This window comes from Tursiops truncatus, chromosome 15 (genome assembly GCF_011762595.2).
Source record: "Tursiops truncatus isolate mTurTru1 chromosome 15, mTurTru1.mat.Y, whole genome shotgun sequence".
NCBI classification, from domain to species: Eukaryota; Metazoa; Chordata; class Mammalia; order Artiodactyla; family Delphinidae; genus Tursiops; species Tursiops truncatus.
The window spans coordinates 53382359-53394065 of NC_047048.1; positions in this window are offsets into that span (position 1 = coordinate 53382359).

Here is an 11707-nt window from a genome sequence, read left to right on the forward strand (position 1 = left end):
CAGTCAATGCCAATGTAAAGTCTTCGTGGACCCCACCTGCTTGGTAGTAGATCTCAGATGACTGTCATAGGCCCAGTCAGTTCCTGTGAAAGGGCTAATACCCAACCCCCATTTTCTTATCCCCCTTCTCTTATCAGGGGGAAATGCATTTATTCCTTCTGGGGACTGGTTTGTGGAGGTGACAATTAGCCTTATGGAAACAAATGCAAACTTGTAACTGAGACTTCTCAGTTGCCCCTAAACTCCAAGCCTGCCTCCTGACAAGCTCATAGGATAGAAGGTTATTCTCTGGCCAGGAAGTTTATGAATGACTGTTTTTTTTTTTTTTTTCATGAGAGAAGGATATATAGGAATAAGAAAAGAGAAAGCAGGGGACAAATGTTGTCATCCATTTTTCCCTTCCTCAAGCAGAAAATGGTCTGTGCTTCACACAAAGGAAGCATAGGGAACAAGACCTATTGCTTTCCCTGGCAATGAAAGGGAAAAAAAGAGCATCATGCACCAACTGAAACAACTTTGAAAGCATCAGTGAAGCCAGTTCTATAGCTGAGGGGCTGGAACACACCATGAACAACTTAGGGAAAAAAATCTCGGTAGTTAAAATGTCTACAAAAGCCTAGAAATTGCTGCCTTCAGTGAGATATTTTTCCCATCAAATTCTGTGGGAAGACCAGGGGACAGAATTGAAGAGAGACACAAACAGTAAGTATCCCAGGTAGAACCCCAAATCTCTGGGTTAAACCAGAACTGTTATAACTCTTGGGTATTCTTGGAAGAAAAGAGAATTTTCCATAGGAATGACTATACATATTTTTCCCTGCCAACCACCCTCTGCTGTGCCCCTATATTCTTTTTAAGCACTTATGCATTTTCGGACTTCCCTGGCGGTCCAGTGGTGAAGAGTCCGTGCTTCCTGTGCAGGAGGCAAGGGTTCAATCCCTGGTCAGGGAACTAAGATCTTGCATGCCGCGTGGCACAGCCAAATAAAATAAAATAAAATAAAATGACTTATGCATTTTTGCTCTTCCTGCAATGTATGCCAATCTGAACCCATAAGAACTGGATGAACCGAAATGGCCACAAAATGATCAAGGAGATAGTCCACTTCACTTTTCCTAAAAGGTTCTTCCCATCTCTTATCCCCTCTTGATTTTAGACTCAGGAAGTTTTGAAGAATGGTGGTAGCAATCAAAACTAAACTAGGGAATGAGGGGTTCTGAAAGCTCTAATAGGAAATATATTAGAATTAGGGAATTTTGCTTAGGAAAGGTAATTCTCTGAGCTCATCATTGCCTTTGCTGTGTTGGAAATCTTTCAAGAACTCTAGATAATGGGTTTTAAGAGAGTAATCCAAAATAGTTTTTGAAATACTAGGCAATCTAGAGAATGTACAGGACCAAAAGTGGTCAGACGAAAGTATTACAGACTTTCATCATTGCAAAGTGGTGATTTTCCCCATCCTTCCCATTTCTATGCAAATCCTTAATCAAGGAAGTAGTAGTGATTACTAAGTGTTTCTTAAACTTCTGGATACAGTGTGAATAATCAAAGTCACTCATTTAAAAGATGAGACATAAATGAGTAACTATGAAGATCATATAATCAATCTGTGGAAATTAACAACATTTCAAAGTTCAGTTGAATCCCCCTGAAAAGTCCTAGCTTTGTAATTCTAAACAGTTGCTGCTTCCAAGCCAAAAAGTAATCCTTTAGTCTTCTCTTTGGTAACTATTCCTTCCTACCTCACCCCCACCACACCTATTCCCAGTGTTTTTCTTTCTAACAAACAGAGAAAGAAAAAGGAAAAGAAAAATAATAACTGTTTAAAATTCCAAGGTTTTACTTCAAGCCAAGGTCACCTTTCTAACTAACTTTGATCAGGTAAATTACCTCTAAGTGTCTCAATTTTTCCCTCTAGAAAATTGAAATAATGTATCACCTTTGATCTGCAAATTTGTAAGGGTATTTAGAGATTGAATGAAACCTACCTGCTGGGATTTCTGTTTCCAGGAAGATGGAGTAGCCATCCTTCTACTTACTCCTCCTGCTAAGTTCAACTAAAAACAACTAAACTAAAAACAAATATAAGAAGATCCTAAAGTTGATAAGAGGAAGACAGGCCAGCTAGAGGCCTTGGGACCTGAAGACCATAGGTGGTAAGTTCCCTGAGGTTTCTCAGCACTTCATGTATTCCAGACTGAATACTGGAGAAGTGGCACCCTACCAACACCATAGATGGAAAAAAAAAAAAAAAAAAAAAACCAAAGGGAAGCCTGCTCTCTCTGGCCAAAGGATAAGGAACAGAGTAGTCTAGAAAGGTAGAAAACTTTTAGATAACAACCAGTCTACACCAGCTAAGCAACACAGAAATAAACTGCAGCCCAACCCCTACCTCCACCAGCAAAGGCCAAGTGGAGAGCTTAGACATCCACCCTTGGCAGGTTGAAATCAGGGGCTCCAATCCTCTCTCCCCCAGCGTTTGTCAGAAGAGGCCTAATGGAGAGTCAGGATTTTCACCAACATTAAGTGGTAACAATAACACCCCAACCCACAGCATTAGTGGAAGCCATTCAGGGACCCTGAAATCCCACCCCAACCAACAACAACAAAGATCCCCTCACCCCCTGGGTGTCAGTGGAGGCAGAGGGGACAACCTGGACTCCAACCTCACCCAGCAGTAAGGTGGTGGCACCCGCCACCTTCACCCACCAGAGCACTGTCAGAGGAGGGCTGCTACAACACAAGATCTGAATAAGATCTAGAATCTTATAACACACCCAAACTGTCTGGGTTTCAATTTTTAAAAACTCACTTTTTATACCAAGAACAAGGAGGAGCTCAAACTGAATGACAAAAGACAATCATCAGATGCTGCCCCAAGATGATACAGATGTTAGAATTCTCTGACAAGGATTTTAAAACAGCCTTCATAAAGCTGCCCCAATGAACATTTATAAACATACCTAAAATAAATGATTAATAGAAAGTTTCAGCAAATAAATAGAAGACATGAGAGAAAACCAAATGGAAAATTTAGAACTAAAGAATGAAAATAACTGATATAAAAAGCTCAGTGGATGGGCTCAACATAAGAAGAAACAAGGCAGAGGAAAGAATCAATGAACTTGAATAGAACAATAGAAATTATCCAATCCAAACAACAGAGAGGAAATAGACTGGAAGAAATGAACAGTCTCAGGGGTATGTGGAACTATAACAAAAGACCCTGTCATCAAAGTCCTAGAAGAAAAGGAGAAAGAAGATGAGAACATACCCAAACAAATAATGGCAAAAATTTTCCTAAATCTGGCAAAAAAAAGGGAGGTTGGTGGGGTCCAGTAGATTCAAGAAGCTGAGTGAAACTCAAACAGAAAAAAAGAAAAAGAAATCCATTCCAAGACACATCATAGTCAAACTTCTGAAACTAAAGACAAAATCTTGAAAGTAGCTGGAGATAAATGAGGTATCCCTTAGAGGAGAGAAACAATTCAAATGGCAGTGTATTTCTCACCAGAAGCTATGGAAGCCAAAGGAAGGGGCAGAAGATTTTTTTAAGTGCTGAAGAAAAAAGAACTGCCAACTCTGAATCTTATACCCAGTGAAAATATCCTTTAAGAATGAAGGGGAAACTTTAGACATTCTCAGATGAAGAAAAACTAAGAATTTATTGCCAGCAGATCTACTTTGAATGAATAGCTAAAGAAGAGTGCTGGCTGCTCATGCGGTGTGGGACAAGTGCTGGCCTGGCTGCCTTGCTCTGTGGTGGACTTGCAGCCATTGCAAAGGCCAACAGGGAGCTCCCCTCCTCCTTCCCCATGGGCAGCAGCAGCCCCAGGGTGAGGGTGCATCCAGACCCCTCCCCAGCCAGCACTGTAAACAGAAGGCAAATGATAAAAGGACTCTTGAACATCAGTAAGGAAGAAAGTCCACAGAAAGAGGAAGTATATGGGTTAAGCACAAGACTTTCCTCCTCCTTGATTTTTCTGAATTATGTTTGATAATTAAAGTAAAAATTATAACATTGTCTAATGTGATTGTCAATGACTGTAGAGGAAATATTTAAAACATCTGTATTACAAATGGGGATGAGTAAAGTGACATTCAGGGAGGTAAGATTTCTTCACTTTAGTTAGGGATGGAAAAAGATATATGATGCAGTATATTTTATGCCTGTGATATACATGAAAGCAAAAATTGGTAGGCCTGCAAGGAAAAGTCAACAAATCCACAACTATAGTTGAATATCTCAACTCCTGTCTCTCAACACTTGATAGAATAACTAGACAGAAAGTCAAAGACAGAGAAGAATTCAACACCACCATCAACCAACAAGGTTTAAGATCTAAAGACATTCACAGAACACTCTACACAATGACAGCAGAATTCACATTTTCAAGTACTCACATAGCATATACCAAGATAGACCAAATCTTGGCAATAGAACAAATGCTAACAAATTTAAAATATTTGAAATCAAATACAGTATGTTCTATGACCATAATGCAATCAAACTAGAAATCAATGGCAGAAAGACAAAGTGAAAATATTCAAACACTTGGAAACTAAAAAACATACTTCTAAATAATCCACGGGTCAACAAGGAAGTCTCATTGAAAACAATAGAAAGAAAGTTAAAATAAAACATATCAAAATTTGTGAGACACAGATAAAGAAATGTTGAGAGGGAAATTTGTAGCACTAGATGCTTACATGAAGAATGAAGAAAAGTCTCAAATCAATAAACTAAGCTCTCACCTCAAGAGCATAGACAACAAAGAGCAAAAATAAACCAAATAGGAAGAAGGAAGGAAATAAAAAAGAACAGAAATTAATAAAAATTGAAAACAGGAAAAAAATAGAGAATCAATGAACAAAAAATTTGGTTCTTTGAAAAGATCAATAAACTCTATAAAGTAAGTCTGACAGAAAATAAAAGAGAAGACACAATTAAAAATATCTGGAATGAAACAGAAGATATCACTGCAGACCCTGCAGACTTCAAAAGGATAATAAAGGAATATTACAAGAAACTCTATACATAAAGTTGACAATTTAAATGGACCAATTCCTTGAGAAGTATAAACTAGCATAAATCACTCAATATGCAGTAGAAAATTTGAGTAGCCCTATAATTATTTTAAAAATTGAAATTGAATTCATAATTTAAAACTTCTCCAAAAAAGAAATCTTCAACCCAGATGGTTTCACTGAAGAATTCTACCAAATGGTCAAAGAAGAATTAATGCCGATTTTGTACAATCTCGTCCAGAAAATTCAAGAAGAGAGAACACTTCCTAATTCATTCTATGAAGCCAGTATTACCCTTATAACAAAACCAGACAAAAATAGTACCAAAAAGAGAAAAAGGCAGACCAATATTCCTCATGAATATGGATGCACACATCCTTAATAATATATTAGCAGGCAGAATTCAGCAATGTATAAAAAGTATTATACAATGACCAAGTAGGGATTATTCCAGTGAGGCGAGGCTGTTTGAAATTTTGAAAATCAATGTAATCTACCACATTAACAGAGGAAAGGAGAAAAATCATGTGATCTCAGCAATTGAAGCATAAAACACATCTCTTCTGCATGTTAAAAACTCTCAAAACACAGGAATATAGAAGGGTTTCTTCAACTTGATAAAGAAACATCTTTTAAAAAATACCTACAGTAACATTCCATATAGTGGTGAAAGGAATTCAAGATAAGAGAAACATGAAGATGAGACAGGCTGCCTGACAGTTGGTCAATGTTAGAGAGAAGATGTGTTGGGGAAGAGGAGCCAGCAGGACCCAGGAGGAGAAGGGTCTGAAAAATGCCCCCTTGCCTTTGTTTTTTTAATTGAAGCATTAGTCCATCTTCCATTTCAGAGGGGGAAAAGTGTATTCCACCTGGTGAATGTTTTAAGTTCCTAAAAAGTAAATAACTGTTTCAGCCTTTGAAATTTCACATGAAATTATCAATGAGTCAGGAGAAAAATGCTAACGTCAAAATTAAAATCAAATGAATCATGGCTTCTCCCTGCAAAGCAGAAGCACTTTGGTCTGTGCTTATACTCTGCTGATGGACAATTGGCTGCCAGCTCCCTCCCACCTCACCCCACCCCCACCTGCCTGACTGGCCCTTCCCCCCAGCATCCCATAGGCTGGGTTATGGAGAGGAGCAGAGCAATTCCTCTCCCACCATGAGCATTTTCCACGAGGAAAGGCTGTGGCATTACTCCTTTCCCCAAACTCAGTCCTACAACCCTGGAAAAAAGGGAAATCACGATAGGATTGTGTTCCCTGTCCAAGCTGGCGTCTCAGAAGAGACCTTCAGCAGAGTTACACTTCGGTTCAGCAAACTCTCAGATTGGTGACAACATAGGACCAATTCCCTCTCCTTTTGTGTCAGATCAGGTTAGCTTTTCTAGCTCCTTTTTCCCAAATGCATTTCCTCATCTCCCAGACTGTCCTGGTACCCGGAAGAAGGGAGAAAGAGAGAGAGAGAGAAAGAGAGACAGAGGGAGAGCTGAATGTAAAACAGAAGTATAGGAAAATTCTAATTGGTTTTTTGAAGATTATGTAAGTGATGGGGACAAAATATATCAATTTCCACTCCTGCTAAACAAGGACCACCACTTGACTTACCTCATCACTGGACAGCCTGTGATGTCCTTTGGGACCCAGAAGTCAAACCCCCACAGATCCACTTGGCAGGAGCTTTGAGAGAATTGTGTTTTGGCAACAGCTGCTATGGAGGGAGGCTCCTATTTTTACACCACTGGGGCTGAAACACAACCATCTCCCTGAACTTCCTAGAAATGGTACATAATATGTGGTTCTAGGAAGGGGGGATCCTTGAGACACTGCCCCCCTCCCCATGTTATGAGAATGCACCTGTATTTTGGGAGTATCTGGCAACCCCCTCTCTGCTCCTTCATGCCACACCCTTAAAAGTATCTTAGCAAACTCATGAGTACACCAAGGTACAAAGGAACATCCAGGCCTCAACCTGACCCAGTCAGTGAAAGTGATATTCAGGTATAAAAGGTACAAAAGAGAAAGGATCTAGAGTTCACTTAGATGTTATTCCCCAGCAAGGCAGAAACACATTTTCCTCTGGGTTGCTATTGTTGGTAAGAGGATTCTAGAATTTTTAGTCTCAGCTCTTTTTCAGGTAACAAAACTGAAACTCTTTTTCAGTTTCTCCACAGTTCAATAAAAAGGGAGGTATCAAAAGTCACTTCTGTGCCTTCTCTGCACAGGTAAAATACTTGTAGCATCACCAAGGAAGGAGTTACTGTGCAATGGTGGTATTTGAAAATCACCCTTCTGCTCATAAAAGCTGCATTGATCTCACTCACATATGTATTTCTTTTCACCACAAAACAATGCTTAACTTCTCCAGTTCTCCCCATTTTCTTTTATTCAACCAAGCGATCTTCAGGTAAACACACAGCAAATCCTTTGAGACTAGAAAATATTGGAATTTTCTCCTGGGCCTATTTTCTTATTTTTGTTTAGCTCACCCTTTGATTGTCATGAGGTTTGCAGTCTGATTCATTTCAGGGCCTTGATGTTGAAACATCATTATTGTCATGCCTCCTAATATTGACAAGACAAATGTGCTAGTGAGGACAGTAGGTTTACTGGTGAAGCCAAGTGACTGAGCAATGTTTAAGTAAGTCAGTAGTAAGATTTCTTTAGAGGAGAACATTTTATCAAATTGGTATGTACAGGCCAGATGGGCTTCAGAAGATCCTAATTTCCAAGGCAGTCTATGACGAACAAACTTCAGGGCTCCCTGTTTGATTCCCATGCCAGGAAATCCTGCCTGTAAATGATTCAGAAAAGCTGATAAAGTTTTCCATGGATTTGACTGAATTACAGCACAGGGAACCCTGCGAAGAGGAGAGGCAGAAAGACAGCATCTCAGAGGATGGAGGAGGGAAAAGGGTAGACCTGAAGTGAGCAAAGCACAAGCACGTCAGCTACAAATTGTGTACACATGCAAGATGAACTTGTGAACACACGTCCAACTTGGCAGATGTTTAAAGATTGGGTATTTATAATGTGCTCCTGAAACATCTTACTGAAATGATGATGGTTTAAGTGACTTTGATTTAGAATTAGACTTTTAAGAATTTTTAAAAGCATTTCCAATGTTATCTACCAAAAACCAAATGCAGCTTCATGGAGATAGGATTCTCCATAAACTGACGTCTTGTGTTTCTGAATGTTGCCTCCAATCTTTTCTCTACCTCTTTGCCTTGCAACAATTGAAGCAGCTGGGGGCTGGAGCTCACTTTATTAGTGATTTAAAACACACCCTTGGAAACTAAGCTGGCTTTTTTTTTGTCCATCCAGGTGGGAAGTGTGTTCCAGCAAATGGGAACAACACTTAAGAAAGTTCTCAAACAGCTAATGCTTTAAGAGCTCAACTTCAACAAATCTTCTACCAGCCATCTCGGCAACAAAAGACCAGGGTAACCTGGTAAGAGAACTAAGCCTTCCATATAAAGACAAAGATAAAACAGCTCAGCAGCCGAGATTCGACATCTTTAAAAATGCCTTTTCAATCTTTAACTTTTGTCTGGTTGGTTGTCTAGCAACCAAGTGCCGAAAAGAAACTCCACCCAAAACAAAGTGAAACAATGCAGACACTTATTTAGGAGTGTGTGTGTATTAAGGTTCTCAGGGTGCAAAGATAGAAACTTGCTTTCAGACAATTAAAACAGAACAAGTCCTGATTGTAGATGGCAGGAAAGGAAGTTGGGAGTGAGGAAAAAGCAACTCGAAAATGCGTAATGTGGGATGAGGGTATAGTTTCCACACACCGGGCTAAAGCAAGGTTTACACTCTTAAGTAATAAAAACAAACCATTAAGCTCGGCCCAGCACTGTCAGGAAGTATAAAACAGTTCTTGAAACTTTGCAGTGACTATACAAAGCTTTTCATAAACTCTGTTTCCTGATCTTCATTAAATGTTCACATCAAGTTGCCATGGGGCAATTAGCTTGCCTCCTGAAATCAATAAAGAATCAACAATTTGGAAATAGTTGTACAGTAAAATAGTTCAATAATTATTCTCTCATCGTGTTGTGGCCAAGCAGTTCCAGTGTAAATGCAGACCAGATGAGAGCCTGTTCCTCACGAGGGGAGCTTTCAGCAATGGGCGGTTTGCAGAGAGAGCTGCTCATCGGCACGCACTGCAGCGAGAATGCAGTCCTGGCACTGCTTGGAGTGTGGCCCAGAAGGCAGGGCAAACACGGGCTGGAAGTGGCGTTCAAGTCAATATCTGGCACACTGCTCACGCACCTCAGAAGGACTCAGTCCAAAGTGTGGAGACCTAAACGAAATGATAGACCCAATGGATACAAAATTAGGCACCCTACACTCAGCATTTGGACCCCAGACAGGAACAAACCAAGATTTTTTTTCCCCTGGGGTATATATATCTGCAAGAGAAAACGTAGGTATATCTATCTATCTATATATCTATATATCTGTGTGAGTATATCTATATCGATATATGTCTACGTTATATATGTATATAAAGAGTGTATTTGAGATTAGGATTCATTCATTTCAGCATTTCTTCAACAAATATTCAAATCTGAGTTGCTTGTAAGAAACCTTCAAAGTGCTCCCTTAGAAAGTAAAATGAGGCTACTAAACAGATGACCTTCCTAAGATGTTTTGCTACAAAAGAGGGGCCAAGACAAAGTTCTTTCTTTGCTGACCCCCTTTGCAGATGGAAGTCAATTCCTTTAACTTTTTCTAGTCAGAGCCCATTCACTTCAGCACCTTCTTCGAAGCCAACCGTGGCATCACAAATTCCAATATCCATTAAAGCAAATGTCAAATACTAGCTTGGGAAGCTTTATATCACCCTCTAGGCTCAATGGTGCTGTAGAGTGAACTGTCTTAGAACTTGAAAAAAAAATAAAGCATCATTTTTAGTATAAACAAATGCTTCAAATGTATGACATCTATTTGCTGCCTTCAAAGGGAAAACTTTTAACTCAGACGCTTGGCACTAAGATCACACGGGATCAACTCAGTGGACTGACTTAAGTGTTAAAACTTTTTAAAAGTACGTTAAGGGCTTGCACCTGCTCCCCCATCCACATAGATGTACTGACACGTATTTGACTAAACTGACTACATACATGCCCAAGCAAGCAAGCTGAGCAGATTTTACAAGATAAGCAACCAAGTGTTTTCATGTCTGAGGGTGGCTAGAACACAAAATTGCCAGTCATCTTGTGGGGGAAAAGAATGCCTTTGAAAAAAATATGTAGGGCATCATTTCAGATAAAATGTATCCAAATGCCATCCTGTATACAGGTTTTGTTGTTTTGTTTTGTTTTTCCTTTTAGTGCTATTTCTTAGCAAGGGGCCTAAACTTAGTCCCGCTTTCTGCTGTTGTGATTGAGAATTCTTACAGCCTTGCTACTCAATGTGTAAGACCTTAAGCCGGTGGGTAAAGGCAGCTACACCTGGGAATGTGTTGGAAATGCAGAATCTCAGGCCCCACCCCAGACTCATGGCAACAGAACCTATGTTATAACATGATCCCAAGGGGTCTGTATACACATCAAGGCTGCATTCTCCTGGAGCTAGTATTGGTGATTCGCATGCACATTAAAATCTAAAAGTTTTATTTAGAGCATTGGTCCCCCAAGTTAAGTAGAAGTTCACTTTGAAGTTTGCAGGGCAGGGAAACAGTGAGAAAACTCTGCCATGGAGAAAACCATAAGGCTATAATTTATGTCAGTGGGGTGCAGGCAAGAGGAAAAGCAATTTACCTGAGTGAAGCAAACCTGCATTAATCCCATCTCACCCTACCTGCCCCCTGCAAAAAATAAAGCAGAAAAGGAATAGAATAGTGCCAGGGCAGTCCTACTTCTTTGTGATTGCCTATCCATGTCACACTTATTTCTACACTTAAATTGTTCTTTACTGCAACGCTAGGTTCCTTTTGCCTTATAACAGACTGGGGGGCTGTGGCATCTAACACTCCATGAATCAATATTTTAACATTAATATGACTCTAGAATAGAAATACACTATTTTAAAAAGTGCTGTGAAATGCACAAATGATTTTTCCACCTCCAATAAAAAGCTGAGGAAAAAGATATGGAACACTTAGATTATCCAGTAATGATGTAGCCTGCTACCTAGACCAGACTGATAGATCATCTCTCCACTCTTGGCCTCCTGAGGTACAATTTAAAGCAGCAAATGTAGTAGAAATTACGCAAAAATGGAAGCACAGAGAAATTTGTAAACGACTCATCTTCTTCTTCCCCAATTTTGAAGGCAAAAAATGAACAGAGCAATCTGGGCCTGCCATACAGGTTAAAACCATGCCAGGGAGGTGCACACAGCCCAGACAAGCACAAAACGAGATGACACAACTTAATTTTGAAAGGTGATCTCCCCAAATTCAGAAACTTACTACATTTTTTGAAAAGCCAACTCTAAAAAGATTCAAAGTTTCCTATAGAATAGTGACTGAAAACTGAAGACATTCAGTGCCATGGGGTTAGTTATGACACTTTTTTTCTCAGAATGAAGAATGTGAGACAAAACGTCTATAGGAATGTAGAATATATGTAAGAATATTATGTTTCTCAAATGAGCTGCCAAGAGGGTCAGAGTCCTCAACTATTAAAAAAATCTCTGAAATTAAACTGAAAGTGCCGTCATCTATA